Here is a 23,584-nt window from a genome sequence, read left to right on the forward strand (position 1 = left end):
CCCACTAGTGCGTTCCAGCAAGACAGTCATCAGTTAGTTTACCTCAAATCTATTGCTTTTAGTCCAGAAGATCTGTTGCACATCTGGTGCGGATTTTGTTGTCTCAGACCATTTTCCACTGGGCATTTTGATGCCCTTTTGGAGTCCTCCTGGTTGCCTGCTTACCTATGCAGTTTCCTTGACACCTATTTACAGGGACCAGGTGAACGACTCAGAGGTATACTAAGCGGAGCTTCCTTGGTCTGTTTGAGAAGTCATAATCTTTGTCATGCGATGACATTCTGGTGTTAAAAGGCAGTACAATTTCTATCTTGCATTTCAACATGCGGATGGTGAAGCATTCCAATCTGTGTTTTTCCTTTAGTTAATGAAAATAAGAGTGTATCTGTTGGCAAAAGAATATGTCCTTGTCACCTAACCTCAACAGGGGTGTGGAATTATTTTAAAAATGTACTTGTCCGAGGGATATAGTGCTACTGAAGTCTACTTGTCCTGTTAAGATATCCACTTGTCTCACCTACTCGCAGTATATATGAGATGGGCCACCATAAATGCTCTACAAAATACATGCACTCTATACGCTGACTTTGATATATTCATACCCTTTTTTTTATTTTTTTTTATTTTTATTATAAAGATGCAACACAGTACCCTAAGAACTCTGGGAAAAGAACCTGTAGAACGTACGGATTTTATTCCAGCATTCACACCAACCCTCTGCTGACAGAGGTAGGCAAGCCAGTAAATTAACAGAACCAGACAAATCAGTGGTCTGACATAGAAGTAACAGCCAGAGCACTATCAGAGGCACATCAATATTTGGCATGTTAATTGTCTAACAAATGTCTTGTAAAATATGATTAAAATCTTCAATGGTAGAAAGATGTATTCCTTTAACGCGTGGAAGCGGACACTCTAGTGTACTAGATTATACTGGACTGAGTGCCACCTATTGAAAGTGACAGTTTCTAAACCTGAATTTAGAAACATTATTGAACTGCCTCCCCATGCCCTGAGAAAGATGCCATTAGTCAACCAAGAGACAAGTCCGTTTTTCTGTGCTCTGTATGCATGTTCTATATAGTTGTTTGAATAGACAGAGCAGCATTAAAGTCTTTTAGAGCATATAGAAGAGAGGCTTTTGTTGAGCAAGCAAAGCACTTTCAGACTTGATAATCAGTGGAATAGGTAAACAGTGACCTAAAGTAACTGTCAAGAATCGCATGATTTGGGGAAGCTGGGATTCAACTCAGATTTCCTGATTACACCTTGTAGAATTCAGCCACTGAACTGATGTCTCCTCCTTTCCCCTTTTCAAACTCAAAGGACAGTGCTTTCTGTTTAAATTTGTTCAGGAGCCAAGACAGCATTCTGTTTTAAATAAGTACACACTTTGCTTATTTTAATTTGGTGTCTGATTGTGAAAAAGCTGTTTGAATGTGCTTATTTATTTCACAAGCACTTACACATCGCTCCATGTCATCTGTTTGATCGGCACAACTAAAGCCGCCGCCACAGCCCCCCCCCACAGGTATGAGCGGCAAGCAAAAGCCACATTAATGCTCTGCTCATTTTCAGCTTCAGTGGCCCACCTTCCATGGTGTATAGGGTAGGCGCCCGTACTGTCTGTGCTGAAGGCCAGAGGAAAAGGTGGTTTCTAACCACAGAATCACTAAAGGCAAATAAACACTTATTGGCCCCATCCCTGCAAAGGAATGTACAGCAAGTGTATAGAAACCTGCAGGCACCGTCACCTGCTTGCACTCTACACTTCATGCTCTGGTGACCAGATTCTGAAAACAAAAAACCGAGATTGACATTTAAAGAGTTAAAATTTGCACTACAGTTTTGCAGGACACACGATTACTTACTTGACATCACAAATAAACAGGGAGAAAAGACATGGCAATGCTCAGTAAAGTGAACTCAAGTGCAACTTTTCCACACAGTATCATCTGAGTTAAATTGTGTTCATCACGTGCATACATGCCCCCTGTTCCTCAACCTTTTCTGAAACCGAGAAAAGTATTTTGAACATTTTTAGGTTGGCGCACCTCCTACTCGTAAAGACGAACCATCCAGTTTTAAAAACTGTAATTGTTTGCCTGATGCACATGATAACGCGTCCCTCTATGTCAATTTATACACATTAGGACTCGTTTTAGGCTGATGAATCTTTTGACCCAGTTGTGAGACACCGTAGAACGAGATAACTGATTAATATGTCAAGCAGTATATCAATGATATTATCAACATATATCACCACTATATATTTCACTTTAGACTTTGATTAAACGGTCGGCGCAACCATGACCTTTCAGTCATGAATAACCACACCTTTATGAGAGTTTTGTGAATTTTATTCCCTATTGATTACAATCTAATAGCAAGAGTATTAGTCTCAAAACCATGAAGCAAAAGAGCATAGTCGCGATATGACAAACGTGATAAGACTTCGACAAGACAAAGATCACAAACATAAAAGCACCAATGTAAGAGATACACAAATCAGAATGCATAAAGCCTCATATACGTCTCAATTCAGCATAGCACAACGTCAGTCATGTCTATTTGCGTCAGTCAAGGTGAATGCCTAATCTAACCACTAATTAGCATCAGCATGTTGGACTTCATGCAAAACAATTTAGAACACTAATTTAGAAAACATCTAACTATGGTCTCTATCCAAAAAAATACAGCAGTTGGTACCTAGAAAGGAAAAGCAAATAGACGAATTACAATAGCAATTGTCATAATTACCCTCCTCGGAATGAGTCAGCATACAGGATCAGTCTTTGTCTTCAGGACATCAGTTAGAGCGCCGACAGTCTATTTCATCTAAGGACAGGGGACACTACCCTCATAAGGAGGGAAAGTGTAATGGGGCAGTCTATGGCTGAGGATGGTTTTGTCTAAGTCTCAAATCGCCAAACAGCGTGACAGAGTTTCTGGATGCAATCGATATCATTCCCTACCTAATTCTACTGACAGTTCTGGGTCATGAGTTTTTATCCCTTTTCCCAAATACATTCCCCCAAAATTCTATTGGATAATCGCTATACCCCACTATGTTTAGCCTATCAAATTATACATTAAGTAATCCAACTTGTCACCCCACGATAATTTATAACGCTTTGATTGGTCTTCATAATTGACGTCTTCATAGGTGGCACATCCGGGGGTTACTTCATTCTCTGGCACATTCTTCAGGTCAAAAGTTCTCTTTTCCATGGTCGAGTGTCCTTGAATGTTTCCATATTTGTTGCAAAAACGTATAAAACTTATACTAAGGCAGCTAGCATGCGGATGGGAATAGGGCATAACTTGCAACATAAAACAAAGGAAAAGAACACATGCTGGGTCATGGCCTTTTGCGAATCAGCACACTGGAGAAACAGAAAAATATGCTTTAATATGCGAGCTACACAGCTAAGTTTTCAGCTCACGCTAACTTAAGACTTATAGATTCTAATAAACGCAATCTTCGTAGATGTTCAATTAATCATAAGCAATTATCTCTTATATTCGACATTAGCATATGTGCACAATAGTAACTTCACACTTATAATTATGTTAAGAATACATTTAAGCAAATAATATTTTATGATCGTTTTTGTAGGCAGCATTGTTAGGTATAAGCATTTCACATCTAATATATATGTAATATTTAAACTACGCTCTCTCACACAGAAACACTTAAACTCAAAAGTTCATCAGCACTGAGTAAATGAATTGAGTATGCCACTGAGGGTACGATTAATTGCTGACAGTCCTCCTTGTTCTGCCAGGGTTAGGTCAGGATGATTTGGCAGAATTAGGTGGCACTGGCAGGCAGCAGTCTGTCCATCTGGTGGTGCAGTGTTGCCCATGAGTCTTAGGAGTCATACACTACTGCACCACCTTTGTTCTCAGGGGGCCTGTCTTATCACAGCAGACCAAAGAACAGTTTGCAAGTTGCCCAGCCAGCTCTTCGTTGGCATTCATTAAAGTTGCAGACAGACTCTCTGAGTTCATAGACGTCCTGCAAATGTTGCGCCTTTCACAGCTAGCAGAAGTGCCATTGACTTCAACGGCCACATAGACTGATTACTGACAAGGGACAGGGTCAAAAAGAGCTCCATTAGAAATCTCAGTGAATTAATGCCACTTCTTTGACAGCTTTTAGGAGGCAGCTGGTGGCAATGTAGCTGTGGCAATCCAGATTATTTATATTTAAATTTAAGATTACAGAGGGGTCTCTACATACCAGTCACAGTGACGTAATGCCCCTGACCTTGCAGATTTTAGGAGACTGGGGGTGGTAATGTGGACTCTACTTTTAAATATACATAGATGTTGTTATTGTCGATAGAGGGCAGACAGCATAAGATTATTGATTTTTTTCATTCACTTACTCTCTCCTACTAGAAAACCTGGTGGGGGAGATAAACCTTCAGTCTGTTTTGTCTGTCAAGTAACAGAGAAGCGAGCAGCTTGATCGCATGAGCGGGCCAGTGACAGGGACTGCATTCAGCAGTGGAATGGGGTTAGGGAGTTGGACAGAAGTATTGGGAGGAAGGAAATTCAATGCGAGGGACCGCCAGGAGGGGTACTGGGCAGAGCAAGGAGCTTAGCCAGGGGCTCGAATAACTTCCATGAGAGACTCCACCCTTCAGCCTTTTACTAAACAGTGGTGCAGTGACCCCATCGAGGGCCACATGGATCACTCACTAGCCACACACAGCCAGCTTTCCCCCATAGTGTGAAATGTTTTATCTGGGGGTGGGCTCAGGATCCTCCTCTCAGCCAATCCAAGACTAGATCCTAGGCAACATCTACCCATTGACAAGGCTTCATATTTTTTCCACAGTGGTAGGATTTCTCTCAGATTTCTCTCTGATTTCCTCATTGGTTGTGAGCAGCAGGGTGCCACAGCTGCTTGACTTTAGCATAACTTAATGCCTTTTTGTACTTCGGACAAAATTGACATTATATAACTAAATGTTAGTGACAGAAAACCTCATGTTTCGGTTGTCGGGTGATAGGAGTTCTGCACCCCCGCCCAAAAAAGGACCTGCTGCAAATAGTTGATATCCATACTATTTTTTTCATTACTCACATGATCCTATAGGAGACCTGCTTGCCACCTGCAGGCATTGTACAATTTATCTTGTGTATTAGCAGAGATTGTGCTCACTTAGAAAAACAGCTTCCTATATGCGCAAGGGTTGAGCAGAACCAATTAAATTTACTACTTCTATTTGCGTGTAATTATGGGTCAAGCTTTGCAGTTTTCCAGAAATTTTATAAAAACTGTTTTTTTTTCTAAATGTCGAATTAAGACCGCAATAATATAGCTTGCTGAAATAACTGGAAGTGAACTTGTTTTGCCTAAAACTTCACGCAAAAATGGAAGCATTTCTCCAGTGATTTCATTGAAAAATAAAAAAGTAAATGTTGCGATTTCATGAAAAATTCTAAATGATGAATTTTGACTGATTAGACCATTGGAACCTATATGTTTGCACACCTTTAATATGAATTTCCTCTTTGATCTCTTCACAGAGATGGTTTACGAAAAAGAGGTCTTTGGTGTAGCATGATTCTGGAACATTCCTTCAGGCCTAATTATTTTTGTTTCCCATATGTTCTAGAGATTGCGCAATTTCCTTTCAGAGACTTTTTTTTTTATTAACAGAGGGACCTTGCAATTCTTTGTTTCCTATAACTGATCTAGACTGCTTGTCCCACCACCAACACCACCCTATAGTAACTTTTACTTGGTTCATGGGAATTTGTAAATCATTCAGAGTTCACATAGTCCGACTTCCAAACTTATGCTTGCTGGGGCCTTGCAAAAGATATCATTCACTAAACTTGCAGTTTTGGCCAATGTCTTTTCTGTTTGCTCACCATTCCAGCCAAGCAGATCGTACTTGGCAGTTTCAGTTAAACATAGGTTTTCATGCAAAAAGTGTTTTTTTAACTCCAAAACTGCTCAGCCAAATAACTTTTTGAGAGGCTGCTCTATTTCTGTGTGCTAATGCTCAATCCCATTTTTGAGTGGGATATTGCTTTATCTGTAATTGCTTGCAAACAATTTTGACAGAAGTGATATTCAATTGATGACCTGCAAAAGCTCATTCATTATTAGTTATTTCAGCAGGCCTGGGCAGTTATTTCAACCGGACAGGATTGGAAGCAGGTTCCCATGTGGAAAAGGCAGTTCTTATCAGCTGTACTTTTCTTTTTGCCAAAGTTCCATTCCATTTTCCAGTGCACCAGGATATCTTTCTCATGGTATCTTTCAGTTTCATGTTGTAGGAGCTGAAATTATCCTTCAAAACGTTGATGTATGGAAGGTTTTGGATTGTGTGAAAGCTTTCAGACACTACCACTTCTTACTTGGGCAAATATGCATTGAAGGCCAGTGTTCTGTGCTAGGTTGCCACTTGTATTCTAGAGTTTTATACTTTTAAGAAATTCTCTCCTTTGAATGAAACTGATTAGAACAGTTGACAGCTGGCCACCTTAGGTGGCTTTCCATCTCCATGATATACTTAATGGGATGGGCAAAGTATTCACTGTATTCATGTGTTTTGTAAGTACAATTGTGTTGTACATCGCTCAGTGCCAGAGAATGGAATATGGTAGTGGGCCTTCGAAAAGACAGGACTCCTGATTCACCTCTATTTCAGTTTATTTTAACATTTATGATGCCAGATATTCCTTTTCCCTATTAATACAACATCCTGTCTGTCTGGAGAATCACAGATCGAGGAATAGGATCATAAGAGCCACAGCACTGGGTAATGTTTACATTCATTACATGAGTGGCTGTAGATGCACATGCTTTATATAATCCTGCCATCTAGTGTTGGACATTACAACTTTTTTGTTCAAAGAAGTTTTGAGTTATGGGATGTGCTGTGACTCCTCCCTTAGTCCACAATGTGCATTGCTCTGACTCCACCCTAGAATTTGTTTCTCTTGCATCAGGTACACACAAATACAGAATGATTTGGAGACCTACGTGAGCCCCCTTGCTTGGTTAACAACTACCATGTGGTCGACAATGTTGTTCACTGACCACAACTGTCCCGATTGGACATCTCGGTGTCTCTGTCTATTTCCCTCGATTCTGAGTCCCCTTTGGTACTAGAAGAGTTCTCCTCAGAGAATAAATACAGGAAGGGGATAAGGAACACACACCATTCCAGTTCTGTTCAAGGTAGAACAAAAAGTATCTTTGGACAGACCAGCACAGCATTTGCAACCTTTTGTCTCTCCATCAACCACAGCAAGACCTCCTGGGAGTTCTGCCTCACCTTCTGCGGTTAAAAACAAAAAGAAACCTAAGGTGTAGAAAGGAAAAGTGCTGGTCATGCAACAAGGTGCTTCAGCATTCTGACATTTTTGGGGAACGGGACACACTCTGCATCGAGTAGGAAGAGCTGTCTCCTTCCGTTCCCAGGGGCCTAATCAATACCCAGCCTCAAATCCCTGTCCTTGAGCGCCTCTGAAGGAGAAGACCAAGTTGGACACCCTTAAGAGTCAAAATCACCATTGCCTCGAGTGAAGAAGACTCCAAGTGACATGAATATGATTCCGGAGAGCAAATTAAAGGGACAAAACGCCACTCTGCTAAACACCCCCATGCTGAGGCAGAGCACCAATGCTGCAAGAGTCTGGTGTTAGAGCCCTGAGCGAGGGCGAAAGAAGCTCCTAGCATTTGGTTCACTGCTGGCATCAGGCTTCAGCCAGCACTGTGAGAAAGCTTTGGAGCCAAGCATGCCACCAGCAAGAGAGGTTAAGCTGTGTCAGTCGTCAATTCCTTGCCAAAGGGTGCCATACAACCTCCTTTAGAGCCAAGATCAATGCCAAGAGCACCTCAGCAACCAAGCGCCACATCTATGCTCAGCTTCCCTTAGATGCAGAGATTGGTGAAATCTGAAGCACCTATCCCAGAAAAGGTGGTGTCGGAGCTTGACACCATACTGAAGCAGCTGATCATTATCTGGGAGACAGGCAAAATCACTGCCAAGCCACCCTCTGGAAGGCCGTCAACCACACTGTTCCCAATTCCAAGAAGCAGTGATTGACCTTTTGAAGAAGAGCTCGCCTTTAACATATTGAGATATCTGTGCCTACGAAACATAGGAACAAGGCCACAAGCACCTCACTTCCAACCACCCACACCCAGTCAATCACCACCACTGTCTCCTCCTTTACTCCACAGGGTTGGGTAATGTAATAAAATATCTACTTGTCCATGGGACAGGTTGCTTCATAAATATGCTTGTCCTGTAACCAAATCCACTTCTTTTGGTACCATGTAGTGCAATGACAAATTATGGCAGCAATCTCATTATGTAAGAGCTCTGATAATAACCTCTCTTATTATGCCAAGGTTCATACTATAGTAAAGTTGGAATACTAGCAGTTCCCTTATTTTGCCACTTTTCCTCAGATCTGCATACTGGAACTGGAGTTACCAATAGTTCCAGGGTTGGAGTGCCCTTTTGAATCTATGCAAACCTACTAACTTGTATGTTTTAGGGCTTTTCACCAGTTCTTCTCTCATCTTTTCCCATACTTAGATAGGTTGGAAATCTACTCCTTGGCAAGGGCATAAGTACAACTACTTCAAGGGTTGGAAAAAAGTGGATTGAGGGAAAGTGAACATGTAAACTCTCAACAGTTTTTCACATGAGCAAATCTACACATTCATATTTGCTCATGCTAAAATGGAGTTCACAAACATTTTCTAGGAGTAGGATTTCCTGTCCTGCTTTTACATGAATTAATGAAAGCCATAAATCTACACAAATGCAAGGACATATTTCATGGGTGCACTTTTGTGACTTTCTTTAAAAATTGGGCATCTCATTTGGTCTGACGTTCACCAAGATCTTTTGTAATTATTAAAAATGTATCTCTCTCTCGCTGTCTATCTGTGACTGCGTTCTTCTCTTCCATAAGGAGCATATTGGCACACATAGTTTTGTTCAGTGCCAGGAACTGTTGTGCTAATGTGTGCTTTTTGAGACCCAAAAATATTTTTGCTTTTTGCCAATGTTTGTTACAATCGTGTGAGCTTGGCAGCTCCCACAACAAAAAACTTTTACAAAAACTATGTTAAAACAAGGCATGCAATCTTGTTGAAACTGGTTACACCGAATCTTTTTTTTTTCCATTTTAAATATTTTTTGACACATTTTACTAAAAAATGCTGCGAATAAATATTACCTAAAATTTCACAGTAATTTAGCAAACATTTCTTCTTAGTTTCATTTTTTTGTGAACCTTTTATTTTGAAAACAAAGATAAAATGATCTTGCTTTCAGCTTCTACAAATATTTGTATCTAATTAGAGAGCATTTTGGGAACCTTATATCTAGCTTCATATTGTTAAACTTTGCATACATGTGTACACATTTTTATACTGAATCCGCCATCAGTAATGCAGTCCTAGCTCAGATTTCCTTAGAGCACCCTCCCTAATAATAAAGGCTTTGCATTGATGAGCCACAAATACAGGTTCAAACAGCGTTAACATTTGGACACAAATATTTCTGCAGATAATGCTCTTCCCTGATCCATAATGTGTTACTGTATACTGGCAGCCAAAGGGTTTGTGCTTCAGGGGGTTGTTGTTCTTCACCCCAAACAATATGTCCTGGGCGTCTGTCTAGGAATTCTACTCCCCCACACCAACTGCTACCTTTGCTGCTACCTCCACTACCACCACATCAATACTTACCTCCTCCACGACCACCACCAAAGTACCCAATAGGTTAGTGCACTCCAGCTCAAACCCAGGAAGAGAGACTAAAAGTACCAGACTCTAGGAGCAGGTGATGAGAGCAATCCACGTCTTGATTGCAGAGTTGACCCTACGAACAGCCCAGTCTGAAGCCATACCCAGCAAACCCATACCTGCCAGATAATACTGCATGTATCATGCGGTGATTCAGAGAACAGTCCACCATAATAAGATAGACATGCATGTCCTGCAGGAGGAAGGACAACTTTCTAGTGGAGACCTTCTTCAAAACTGAATGCACTGTTCAGTTCATCGTCTTGCTCAAGGCTATGCTAAGTCAACCCCAAATCTCTACATGGACCCTGTTATGTTGAAGGTAGTCGCACCACAGGTCGAGAAGAAGAGTGAGCTTCTCTCACTGACCCACTCTACATCTGTAGTCAGGTCCCCCAGGGTCCTTGGTGGTACATAGAGCATGGAAGCACACCTTTGCACAAGCCACAGGTGATGCCTTGATACTTCTGGAAAGCGCATGGTGGTGGCGCACCCACCTACTAGCGTATTGGGGGTTTGGTTGACTTGCTGTTGAGGTCCAGCGACTTTCATTTAGAGGGCTAACAATACCAATAACAGGAGAAGAATACGAGATAGTAACAGAGGAGAAGATCATATACATTGCAGATACTCACTGTACGCTGTGAATACCACTTTGCATCGTATTAACATCTGTATCTTGCTGCGCCTCATGCATGGCTATGTATCTTTGGGTTCAAGTGGTAGTGTAACCATCCCTACTAAACACCCCATTCAATGGGGAACATGCCTTTTCTCCTCAAGTAGATGAAATGTTAGAAAAAATAAAGATGGACACCGAGACAGCAAAGTCTATAGTGGCACTACAAGGGAGGGGGGGGGGGGCTTTCACAGGCAACAACCCAAGATTGAGGCAAGGATCACATTCCTTCTCCAGGTGCAAATCTACCAGTGTCAACAGCAGACCTTTGTGTGTCCCAGGCAGGCAGATGATACTCAAGAGGCAGCTACCAGGGCTACAAAGGACAGGGCAGAGGCGGTTCTGGCAAAATAAACTCTGCCTCCAGACACTGACTTAACCACACTCCCCTATTGACATAACCCCTGTTGGGAGGAGACTAAAGGATTTCGACCCCTACTGGAAGTAAATCACCTTGGATCAATGGGTTTTAACAACAGATCAGCAGGGCTATTGCTTAGAATTTCACAAACCTTCTAACATACCACTCTGGCACCATCGTCAGATAAGACTACCTCAATGTACTCGAGGAGGAGGTTGAAACTACCCCCCTAAAAGGGAGAACTACAGCTCATGCCACCACATCAAAGAGGCAAAGGTGTCTAGTCAGTATACTTACTCATCCCAAATAAGGACGGTTCCCTCCGACCCATTCTAGACCTTAGCCCACTAAACTAGTACATATTGTCAGAGATCTTTCATAGGACCAACCTTCAGGATATCATCCCACTGCTCTACCGAATGGACTTCATGGTGATGTTTAACCTGAAACAACTACTACCATATCCCCATCTAATGTGCCCATCACCGGTACCTTTGGTTTGAGGGAAGTGGACAAAACTGCCTATTCAAGGTCCTACCTTTTAGGATCACTGACTCCTAGGGTGGTCACAAAGTGCCTGACAGTGATAGTTGTCCATTTCCATAGAGGAGGCATTCACTTCTTCCCATAACCCGACAACTGTCTGAGCCGGAGAAGCAGCTCACAACAGTACCTAGCAGACACTTGAATAGCTGTGACCTTGCTTTACAGTCTAGGGTTCAGAATAAGTGAAAAGAAGTCCCACCTTCATCCCCAACAGATCCAGCCCTTCTTAAGCTCTGTATTAAAATCTGTCAGAATGAAAGCATATCCCAAACAACAAATGGTGATGTCATATCATCAGCTCCTGCCTTTGTTTCAGTCCAGTTACTGTAAAAACCGTAATGAAGCTCTTAGATATCCGGGTAGCCTGCATAGCAGTTGTGACACACACCAGACAACATATATGCCTGCGCCAACAGTGCCTTGCGAGGCAATGGTCAAAAGCGAAGGGTCATTGGGATGGTCTAGTGTTGATAGAAACCAGCACTCCCTCCAGTGGTGGAGCAGCAACAATCTGTTGCTCGGCAGAACTTTTCTAGTCCCATTTTGTGAAGATTGTGGTACGGTATGGTTGTACAACCTTACAGTGTACTACACTCGCAAGTCTTTGGGCCAGTCTTGGGTTTCCAAAACCCCATAGCTCAACCCTGGGTAGCTGTGGCTTCAAGCAGCAAGGCGTAACGACAGGAACATTTAGAAGCATGAAACAATGGAATGGGAAAGTCACACAACACAAAAGAAATCTCACACCAATGTATAAAAATAGATTATATTTTTATGAATTTTTATACACCAATCAAAATCCACCAAAGGGTTCCAGAGATATAGATTTAAAAGACAAACATACATCTCAGCTTTTTAGACCGAAGAACAAACAAGCATAGGTAACAAAAGTTTAGAAACGTTTGAAAAGTTTGAAAGCCTTTTGTTCAGCAGCTCCAGTCTGAGTGAGGCAACCAATTCTGACAGGGAAAAGGTCACGTGGACCAATAAGGGGTATTTGGATGGCTTACCTGGTCAACAAAGCAGTCTCAAATCCAGATCTACACTTTACATCAAGACCGCCATAGACTTCAATGTAATGGTCCTAATATTAGAGATGCAGAATATTGATCGATGTTCTTGGTGTAACGCGGTCAGCGGGAGTGTCCTTGTGGGTATTCCTCGGTCTACAGGTGAGGTGGGACGTCTTTGGCCACAGGGGTAGATATCCCTTGTAGTCCTCTTTGAGTAAGTCGGAGGCCAGCTGCTGCTGGGCTACTGCTCTCCTCACACAGCAGGTCCAGCAGTATCCTTTGGTAAAGGCTGGTATTGCACTTAGGTGACCAATCTGGACTCAACAGACACTCTCTGGTCTAGCAGACTCTAGTGCAACTTTTAGCCATCGAGGATGAGCCTCTTGGGTCATCTAGTGGCGATGTGGCTATTGACTTGCCTGAGTTGGGCTTTTTCCGCTTTGATGGTCCTGGTTCCAGGTTGTCATGTGACTGACCTCTGGAGTCACTTCTTTGGTTTGGGGCTCTGCAGCGACCTTTCCACAAACCAGGAGCCATAGGCACAGTCCTCTTTTTGCTAGTCCAAGGCACAGCAGATGCCGTCTAACAGTCGGTGCAGCCTCTCTTGCCAGTTCCAGGGATCAGCAGAGCAGTCCTTCTTAAGTTCTTTCTCTAATTCCGTTTTGATCTGAGATTCAGGGTGCCAGGGAACATTTTAATGTCCAATTCCAAAAGTAGATGGGAGGGGTTTGCAGAGCATGTTAATCTACAGCGCCAGTCGCTATGAAAGGATGCTTACAGGGTAAATAACATATTCCTTATCTTTTTTTAAAAGGAAACCTGTACAAATGAAAGATGGGAACGTGCACAGGAACACTTAGAAATTTATCTTAAACTTGGGAATATTTTGTGGCCTCTCTTTGCAACACTTGAGTACTGTTTATATCCATTGTCCTCTCTCTGCACCTTTTCAATTCAACAGTCAAATGGTATTTGCCATGGAATTTCCAAGATGAAGAAACATAAGTTTCCTGATTCTTGTTCTAATATGTGAATAAATAATTTGTATATAAAGTAGTTTAATGCATCTTTTTTCCACTTAGTGCATTTAATGTGAGCGTATGTTTCAATCAATGTGTGTATTAATTTGTACTTGGTGTGAATTGGTGAATACTTGTATGTGGTAGGTTGGTAGGTTAAGGTTTTCATGCAACTTGAAGGATAAACATTTGTGTTTAATTCTGTGTGTTTTTAAATCGTCGTTCCATTTTTGTGATTTCACTTTTTCACATTAGCGCTTGAAAACTCATATCTATTGTTCCTCATATTGGATTTTTTCATGTTGATCGTCTATTATCCCAAAGTTTTTCTCTTTACGTTAAAATTTGTTGTGCTGTTTTATTTTGTTTTTCTAATGTGTATGCACTGCTTAGGTACTTTACATGTTCCCTTTGATTTAAGTCTTACTACTTTGTATCTTGTTACCAGTGATTGAGCACAGGTTGATTTTATTTAATTTGTGTGATAACTAGTGGGTGGTAGCCACATCCTTTGAGTTTTTTTTTTAGGGCTCAGCCCTACAATAAGGTCTGTCAATTTAGGTGCCTTTATTTTAGACAGATCAGTGGAGAAGTAATTACTGCACAGGTCAGTCTGTAATGCATAACTCATTTTGTAAGGTCAGTAGTCCTATGGCAGGATGAACTATGTTTCCTTTTGAAATTATATTCACAGCCCAGTTTTCCATCTTGCGAATTCGCAAAGCATCAGTCTATCTTGTACCACTTTATGGTGCTAGTTAGAGAAAAAAAATTGACTGCATCTGCGAAGGCTGCGTGTGCTTGAACGTGATTGGTCATGCCCCTTGCGATCAATGAAACAGTTGTTTCCCCCTTTCCACAGATTAGGATTGGCTATGTAAAATAATTGTGCAACGCAGCAGCTAACCAGAGAGCTACAAGGTGAAACCACCTTTATCCAAAGCACTACTTTTTGCTTTGACCAGTGCTTAATTTGTAAATAAAAACGTGCCGGTGCTCATAACTCTCCTCTGAAATACGCCGCTGCTTCAATTAAATGTGCGAACACAGAATACTGTGGCAGCGTAATGCTGAAGCTATCTTGTGCCTTTTCAAAGTCACTTCCTGTCCCTTCAGATCACTTTTGCAGTTTTCTGCTTTCTCCTGTGATGAGGCTTTTTCGTTTTTATCTTCCTCAGTCTTTACCATATGTGTCTCTTTCTCTCAGTAAATGCTTGAGGTAGAAAACTAAATGCCGGCCCTCAACAATAAGTGCTGGTGCTCCGCACTAGAAACAACAAGCACAAATTAAGCACTGGTCTAGACAGCAATAATGTCACCTATACGTTTAGAGTGTCCTAAATAGAGAGACCTCCTGATTACATTCCCCAGTTCTCTGACAACAAAATAGAGGATCCATCACAAATTATAGGAATTGGTAGCCAATAGCGGTTGGGATAAAAACGATCATGCAGTCACCACCACCATCTTTTTCCTCCATGTATAGTAGTAAACAAATGTGCATTCATGATGTACTTGGCAGTCTGACTGCTAAGACTGATTGTGTTGCGCATGCTCCCAGACAGAAGCCTCATACGAAATTTGATTTGGGGACCAAGCAGAAGAGAGATTTTCCCTAGGACATGGGTGTTTTTAACACTCCTCTTGGACAGGATTCACCAGGCATGCAGATATTTGTAATTTCAGTCGTAGAAAGTTGTCTACAGGCCATCTTGTTACAGCTCTGTATATGCACCTTTTCCTGTAATTGACTTCTATATCCTTGCCACTCCCTTTCTTTTCTTCTCATCCCTCCATACTCACTTTCCTGGTGCTGGCCTTTTGCAGATATAAACCAAGATGTTTATTTCTTCTTCCTGTCCTCTGCCCCTCAGTAGGAAAGTATGCTCTTTTTGGCATGTTACCCCCAATTTCTGCCTGATGTCAGTGTGTTTTGACTGTGTCACTGGGATCCTGCTAGTCAGGACCCCAGTGCTTACGATTTTTGACCTGCTTGTCAGTATGTTTCACTGTTTTCTAAAGTGTCACTGGAGCCCTGCTTATCAGGACACCAGTGCTCATGCTCTCTTTGTTTCCAAATGTGTCCTTATATACTGGTAACTCAGTATTTCACTCCAAATTGGCATACTGGTCCTCCTGTATAAGTCCCTAGTATATGGTATCTAGGTGCCCATGGCATTGGGGTTCTGGGGGATCCCTATGGACTGCAGCATTACTTTTGCCACCCATAGGGAGCCCCTGCAAAGGCTTCTACAGGACTGCTATTGCAGCCTGTGTGAAAGAGTGCATGCACTGTTTCACAGACATTTTCACTACACCAGGTCACTTATAAGTCACCTATATGTCAGGTCTTCCAACCCTGAAGGCTGGGTGCGAAGTACCTATGTGTGAGAGCACCCCTGCACTAGCAGAGGTGCCCCCACGTTGTCCAGGACCATTTTCCCGGACTTCGTGAGTGCAGGGACGCCATTTTACATGTGCGCTGAACGTAGGTCAATACCTATGTCCAGCTTCACAATGGTAACTTCAAATATGGCCATCTAAGGTGTCTTACAACTGGGAATTGTACCCCATTACTGATTCCAGTATTGGATGCACAATCCCATGCACTCTGGGGGCGCCACAGTGGACCTTCAGGACTGCTATACCAGCCTTCTGAGGTTTCCAGGCAGCCCCAACTGCTGCCACCTCACAGAAAGGTTTCTGCCCTCCTGTTGCTTGAGCAGCTCAAGCCCAGGAAGGCAGAACAAAGGATTTCCTTTGGGAGAGGGGCGTTACACCCTCTCCCTTTGAAAATAGGTGTTACAGGCATGGGAGGGGTAGCCTCCCAGGGCCTCTGGAAATGCTTTGAAGGGCACAGATTGTGCCTTCGTTGCATAGTCCAGTCTACACCGGTTCAGGGACCCCCAGTCCCTGCTCTGGCGTGAAACTGGACAAAGGAAAGGGGAGTAACCACTCCCCTGTACATCACTACCCCAGGGGTGGTGCCCAGAGCTCCTCCGGAGTGTCCCTGGGTTTTGCCATCTTGGATTCCAAGGTGGTGGGGCACTCTGGGAGCATCTGAGTGGCCAGTGCCAGCAGGTGACGTCGGAGACATCCCCTGATAGGTGCTTACCTGGTTAGGTGACCAATCCCTGTTTCAGGGCTATCAGGGTCTCTCCTTTGGGTGTTTCCTCAGATTCAAATTGCAAGACTCCAGCAGGAATCCTCTGCATCCTTTACTTCATCTTCTACTGAGAAAATTGCATCTGGACCTTCCAGGAACTCTACAAACTGCAACAAAGAAGCAAAGACCACTTCTGCAACATTGTATCTTCAGCTCTTGCCAGCAACTGTAACAGTTGCCAGGTCGTGCAACCTCAGAGGACTGCCTGTCTTCAGCCTGCACCAGAAGTGAAGGAATCTCCCGTGGGGTGACGGAGTCACTTCCCTGCTTCGGCAGGCACCTCTCTGCAGCGATGACTGGTGGCGTGGGTCCCCTCTCCAGATGACGAGCGTGGATTCAGCAATACAGGTGATGGACCAAAGTGACCCCGACAGTTCCAAGGTCCAGCTGTCCAACTTTGGTGGAGGTAAGGGCTTGCCTCCCCATGCAAGACAGTAGTCTCGTGCACCGTGTGACTGGCACTTGCCAAGGCTTGTGTGCGAACTTCAAAGAAGGTCTTAGTGCACAGCTTAGGCCCCCATCACTCCATCCTGTGACACACAGCTTCCTGAGTTGCTCTCCGGCAGCTTGGGATCCCTTTGTGTCGTGCTGCGCGGGCCTTCATTTGCACCTTCTTTGTCCCCGTGCTGTGGGACTACTGTGCGTGCTGCCTGGTCTTCTGAGAAAACTCTAAGTTGCTGAGAGCCCCCTCTGTCTCCCCCTCCTGGGTAGAGTCCACCAGGTCCCTCCTGGTCCCGGGCAGCGCCATTTTCCGCTAACCTTGAGCTTTGCGTGTTCCAAGGCTTATTGGCGGAATCCAGCGACACAAACCAGACTGCAATCATCCATCCAGCGTGGGACATCTTCTGCACCAACCAGGAACCCGCATCTGTCTTCTTGAGTGCATAACTCACCGGTGATTCTTCTTTTGCACCTTCATCTTTGTTAGCAGGGGCTCCTGTTCTCCCTGGACTCTTCAGTGCTTCTTGGACTTGGTCCCCTTCTTCTACAGGTCTTCAGGTCCAGGAATCCATTGTTGGTGTCTTGCAGTCTCTTCTGGTTCTTGCATAATCTTCTATCACAACTTCTAAGTAAACTTACTGTGATTTACTCCTGTTTTCCTGATCTCTAGGGTGGGGTCTATTACTTAACTTTGATGTTTTCTTACACTCCCAGCGCTCCTCTACACACTACACTTGCCTAGGTGGGAAACTGACTTTCATATTCCACTATTTTAGTATATGATTTGTGTTCCCCCTAGGCCCATTGCAACCTATTGTGATTTTCACTATTTGCACTGTTTTCGGACTGTGTACTTACCTGTTTTTTGTTACTAGTGTATATATTGCGCATATTACTCACCTCCTAAGGGAGTATAGTATCTAAGATATTTTTGGGATTTGTGTCACCAAAACAAAGTGCCTTTATTTTTGTAACACTGAGTATTTTCTTTCATGTGTGTGAGTACTGTGTGACTACACTGGTATTTCAAGAGCTTTACATGTCTCCCAGTTCAGCCTTGGCTGCTCTGCTGCAAGCTACCACTAGGCAGCTTAGCTGCTAGACACTGACTACATTTCACTAATTAGGGATAACTGGACCTGGTGTAAGGTGTAACTACCTTTGGTACACACTTTGGGCAGAGATGGTTGTGCTCCATGCTGTGCATTAGGTTGTGTGCTGATGTGCAATTCTGCGCGTTCCTGGATGATTTATTCAGAAGTGAATTGCATAGAGTCTCAAGCCTGATGCTTTCTAATCTGTCACCATCACTGACTCAACAGTGTGCAAATATTTATTTTAGCTGTTTTAAGACTCCCGGCTGGTGATGCAATGGTGCCCCCTTTTTAATTCCTATACAAATAGTCTTTATTTTTTAATCAGCTGGTCCATGCTCCATATGGCCCTTACCAGTGGTGGTAGGGGTGGTAGAGAATACTTCTAGTTTAACAGAAGGGCCAGTATCCCTTGTCAGGCCAGTAGGTCTTGGGCAGTCAGGCACATGCTATGGTATGGGACCATTAACATGGTTCACCTAACCCCAGCTAAGCTGTCATTTTGAAGTGCTGATGTCTTGGAATAATTGGACTTTCTAACAAGTGACTTGCCCAGGAAAGGCCCTAAGGTTGCTAAACAGCTCCTGCTACTTGTGGGTAAATGTCTATTGCCTGTTGCACCATTACCTACTCCTAAATAGTACACTAGCCTTTGGCAAAACAGGGAGCTATCTGCCACTTACTAGGAAATATATATCATGTGGAAGAATCTGTACAAGTTCTACCTAGTAGTCGCTTGTTACCTTTTGATAAATTCTTCACTTCTTCCCTTCATCCCTGTTTCTACCAGCCTCCGTCACTCTAAGATGTGGCTGCCTTTATGTAGTATTCTTTACAGGTCAGTGTAATCCTATTATTGAAGTCACTTTGCCCCAGGTCAAACTACAGCACAATGGCTAAACATACAAAATACTCTACTCATGGAAGAACAACCAGTTATTAAGCCTTTGTGTTTGCTGTTAATGTGCTGATCCCTGTAAAGGCAGGCATAAAGAAATGCTGTTTGCGTACATTAGCATATAAAAATCTGACATGTTGTACTTTACAATGTTTGTTCAAAACACTTTCTGTTAAATTCGTCAGATACAACCATCAGTCACCACATATTGATTTCAGTTTCACCTCAGGAGCAGTGACTGTTCAGGAAAAAATATTTATTGATTCAGCTGGGACAGATGAGTGGAAAACTATTTATTGCCTTCATATAGGACTGACCAATCCCATTTCTAGAGCTCTGTGCACTGTTTAACTAACGACTTTGACCAATTGAACAAAATTAGGTCAACATATTGTTACATTTTAGACCTTTTGTGCATAGAAACTTTAATCCTGTAAGAAGACGTGAAATTTTGAAGGTACGGAGGGTTAGCAGGACAGGCCCCTCCAAGAACAATATAACTCTAGACTGTGTTAATGTTAATTTTAAGTGCCCACACAGCATGAGAAGTTTACTGGGGCACTATGTGCTAGAGACAGTAGCCAGCTCCAAGATAGTGACTTTGCCTTGGGGGCATTTTTATAAGCTATCAAGGCACCTGTAGACAACCATCCCATCATGACCCAGGTTTTAAGACTTTGTGGAGATTACCCTGCAGTAACAGGTTTTCACCGTTAGCGGACCTAAATGATATTGACTGGTGGTCAGTACTGAGGCCGACTGCGTGGAGTCTACTTCTACCTGATGATGAACTTAATGATATGTCAAAGAGATTGGCGGCTCCTTCTACTTGTTCATTGGCCTCCTACAATTCAGTAGAGCCTGATCACCTCAACATAACCCTGATGTCCTGCGATCCAGCATTTGATTCGATCAATACCACTTCATTTATATCAGGGTGCCCTTTTGTGTGTTCTGTCTCTGCGCCATCCACAGCTAAAAATTGTTCATTAAAAATCCTGAGCTGAAACATTACTGGACTACAGTTTTATTACTGGATTAGGTCTCATATGACATTGTGTTATTACAAGAGACCTAGGAAATGAATTCTAAAGCGTTTGAGGGTTTTGCATGCTTCAACTCACCGGCACTGCCAATGAGTTTTGGCCGTGCATTTGGAGGCTTGCTAATTTGGGTTAACCGATTGCTTGGTGGGCGTGCAGAGACTGTGAAGACACCTAGACAAGATTTTCAGGTGGTGTCGTGGTATAAGGGGGGTCAGTCGCTATTGTTTGTTAACTTTTATAACAATGATTTATCTAATGTGCCTAATCAGAAATTGTGTGGTCTATTTGATTTCATAACAGACGGATGGAGCAAAAATCTACAGCGCCAGCAATTGTATCTCCGCTTAACTGGAGACGTTAACGCCAGTCTGTCTTCTGTAGGTGCAGGGTCTGTGGCTACGGCATCTTCGAAATCAATGATGAGGGGGAGAGAACTGAAGGCATTTGCTGCTTTTTCAGATCTGCTCAATGTTTGGAGGGGGAGGAACCCAGTTTGCCTACTTATAGGGGGTTGAATGCTACCACAATAATTGATCATATCTTTATTTCTCATAATCTGTGAATTCTGCAGAGTTCTGAGCCTAGTTCTATTATTAGTTCAAATTTCAGGGATCACAATCTGATTGAAATCATCCACCGAGTTGAACCACCCTCCCCCGAGAGATTCCTCAAGGTAGTTCCGGCCTTAGGAATTTTGCACCTTCTTAAAACAATCTCAGACTATGCTGGAAAATGCCTAATCCCATGCTATTCTTGTATATCTTGATAGCTGGGAATAAGCCCTTATTTTTGGAATGTTTAGCAGAGGATGAGCACAAAGAGCAGGTGGTGGTTTCTTTCGTGATGCTTTGTGGAAAGATTAGTCTCTCACTTTAGTCCCCAAATAAACAAGTTCTCCAGTCCCATTGTTGGTTCGACCATAAATGTTCTCAGGTAAATTGCCTGTTGCAGAGTGCTTTAAACTTGAGGCCTAGTGACCCTGCTTTTTAGAAGCCCAGCGCAAGCACTACAAGGCTGTTATAAATAATTGCAGGAAAGTGGTACTTGAGCATCAATGGACTGTACTAGCCGATATAGCCTGCACCAAAGATAGTCAGACTTTTTGGAGGAGAGGTCATGAGGGTGGGTTGTCCACATTGAAGCTTTCCCAACCCTTCCCCTTTGGCTCCCTGCAGGAAGTTATGGTGGCTATTCAGGAGAGCGTGAGGGTAAGGGGCCAGGACTGGATGGCGTCCCAATTAATTTAATGAAAGTGATACGAGCTTGTGGGCACCACTGTTGACAAACATTTTTAACAACTTGTCCTCTTCATTAATTCTGGATTCTTGGGTCTCTTCTACTGTTGTCCCAATTTTTTAAACAAGGGAATCATTTGGACCCAAAATGCTACCGCCAATTTCCTTGGTTGATATCCCTGCCAAAATTCTAGGGAGAGCGATATATAATAGAATATTGAAATGGATTAATGACAACAACATACTAAATGCTTGTCAGTTTGGTTTTTGTATAGGAATAGGCACAGTGGAGCAGTGCTTAAACTATCACCTAATAATTGGGAAATATGCTGTGGCAAAGCATTTCCCACTCTACCTAGCATTTATGGACCTGTTGATGGCTTTCGATTGCGTAAGTCGCTCCAAGCTGTGGCAGGTCCTAATTTAACTGGGTATGGGCTCTGCTTTGATACATTTACTAGTGTGTTTGCACACTGGTACGAAGGCACAGGCCAGGTTTGGTGATGAAGAAGAAGTGTCTGAGTAGATTAATATTGAGTACCTTGTGCGCTAGGGTTGTGTGTTGGCACCTTTGTTATTTATTTTGTACATTAATGATCTCAGCTTGGAGCTCACTAGGTTCACATCTGATGTTCCAATATTAATTGGTGACCATTACTGTGCGCGATAATGCAGTATTAATAGCTCATACTCCATAAGCCTTACACACTTTAGTTAACTCATTTGTTCATTTTCTGTCAAATTTAGATTTGTCAACTAATTATGCTCAATTATTTATAGTGACTTGTGGGGCGAAACAAGGTGGGGTGCCTTCAATTAAGGTGGGCCAGAATACTTTGTCTAGTACCTGAACTTTTCCCTGTCTGCGTATCTGGGGGTTATGTTTAGTGCTAATGGCTCATGGTCCCCTCACATTTCACAGAATAGTCTTTAGTTTTCTAGGGCAGTAGGCTCCCTTCTTAGTTTAGCATCTTCAGGGGGAGGGAGGGTATTTGCACCGCAGCTGCAGATATATTCTGCCCAGTGCATGCCTATAGTGACATACAGGGCTGGAATCTCATCAATCCTAGAAATGGAAGATAATCGTTTTTTGAGAAGAGTACTTTTGGTCCCGGTATCGACTTCTCACTTTAATTGCCATAAGGAATTAGATATGACATATTTGAGTGACTATATTCATACTCACCCCCTCTTCTGTGGTTGTCTGTCTTACACACGGAAGAGGCATCTTTAAGGAGAGATATAGTGTCCGATTGTCTGCCATAGAGGTCTTTCTATTCCCTGGTTGGCTTTTGTGAAAAAAAATAAGTGGAAGGAATTGGTCTCATAGATATTTTTCTGTCACAGTATCTGGCTTCCTACCTGGTAGAAAGCAAGTCCACGCCCTATTGCTTGAGTATGCCCAATCTGAGAGATTGAGGGAGGCGGGGAAGAAAGTGACTTATTTTCCCAAGTTTAAGATATTTTTTTCTGATGCTCCTCCCACAAGTTATTTATAGAATACAGCTAGGAATTGGGATTGTGCTTTGTTGTTTCGTTTTAAGGTGGGCATTATACAATATTACATACGTTTCCCAGTGGGTTTTCAGACCAAGCTTGCCTTAAGAACATGTCCATGTAATAAATCCTCTAAACAATCCATGATCCACTTCCTTTTTAGGTCTTGCTTAGGTAGCACATGTGCTGTCTCCAAGACATGATGTATCTAGAATATGGGCTTTAAGTACCGCCCATCTTTTAATTGGGTTGTTTTACAGCCTTTCCTAAATGGTTGCTTTTGATTGGTGCAAATGCTTACTACTCGCTCCTTTTTGCACTTTTGTAACCTCCCATGAGGGCTGCCCCGTTATATGTGGTCTTACTGTATTTTTTAAAAACTTAGTTTCTTTTATTATAGAGTGCTTCAGTTTTATGAGCAGGGTGCATGCTTCACAGATGCTGCGCTTCATGTTTCCGGTTGCACTTGCGCTGTAGAACGCTTTTGTTTTATGAGCACGTCGCCCCCCTTCATGGATGCCGCGCTTCATGTTTACATTTTTTTTGCTGCCAGTATATCATGTGAAGTCTGCTGTCATTAGGTGAGCACTGCTAGTATCAGGGGCCTGAAACGGGGAGCTGCTGGAGCGTCAAAACAGGTTGTGAGACCCTCCCCGCCCCTTCGCCCCTGCCACCTGCGATGAGTCGCATACCAACAAAACAACACTTTGACTGCAAATGTTGTCTTTTTCTGACATTTTTCTCTTCCAGAGTGCAGCCTCTGGACCAAAGCCACTAAATAAAGCAAGGC

At 42.8% G+C, this 23,584-nt stretch overlaps 1 protein-coding gene across 4 annotated transcripts in view; it reads left to right on the forward strand.

The window, feature by feature from the left end:
* The window catches only part of PARL (presenilin associated rhomboid like), a 166,469-nt gene that overhangs the window by 97,184 nt on the left and 45,701 nt on the right, over positions 1-23,584 (forward strand). The window lies entirely within an intron of this gene.

This window comes from Pleurodeles waltl, chromosome 11, assembly GCF_031143425.1.
Source record: "Pleurodeles waltl isolate 20211129_DDA chromosome 11, aPleWal1.hap1.20221129, whole genome shotgun sequence".
NCBI classification, from domain to species: Eukaryota; Metazoa; Chordata; class Amphibia; order Caudata; family Salamandridae; genus Pleurodeles; species Pleurodeles waltl.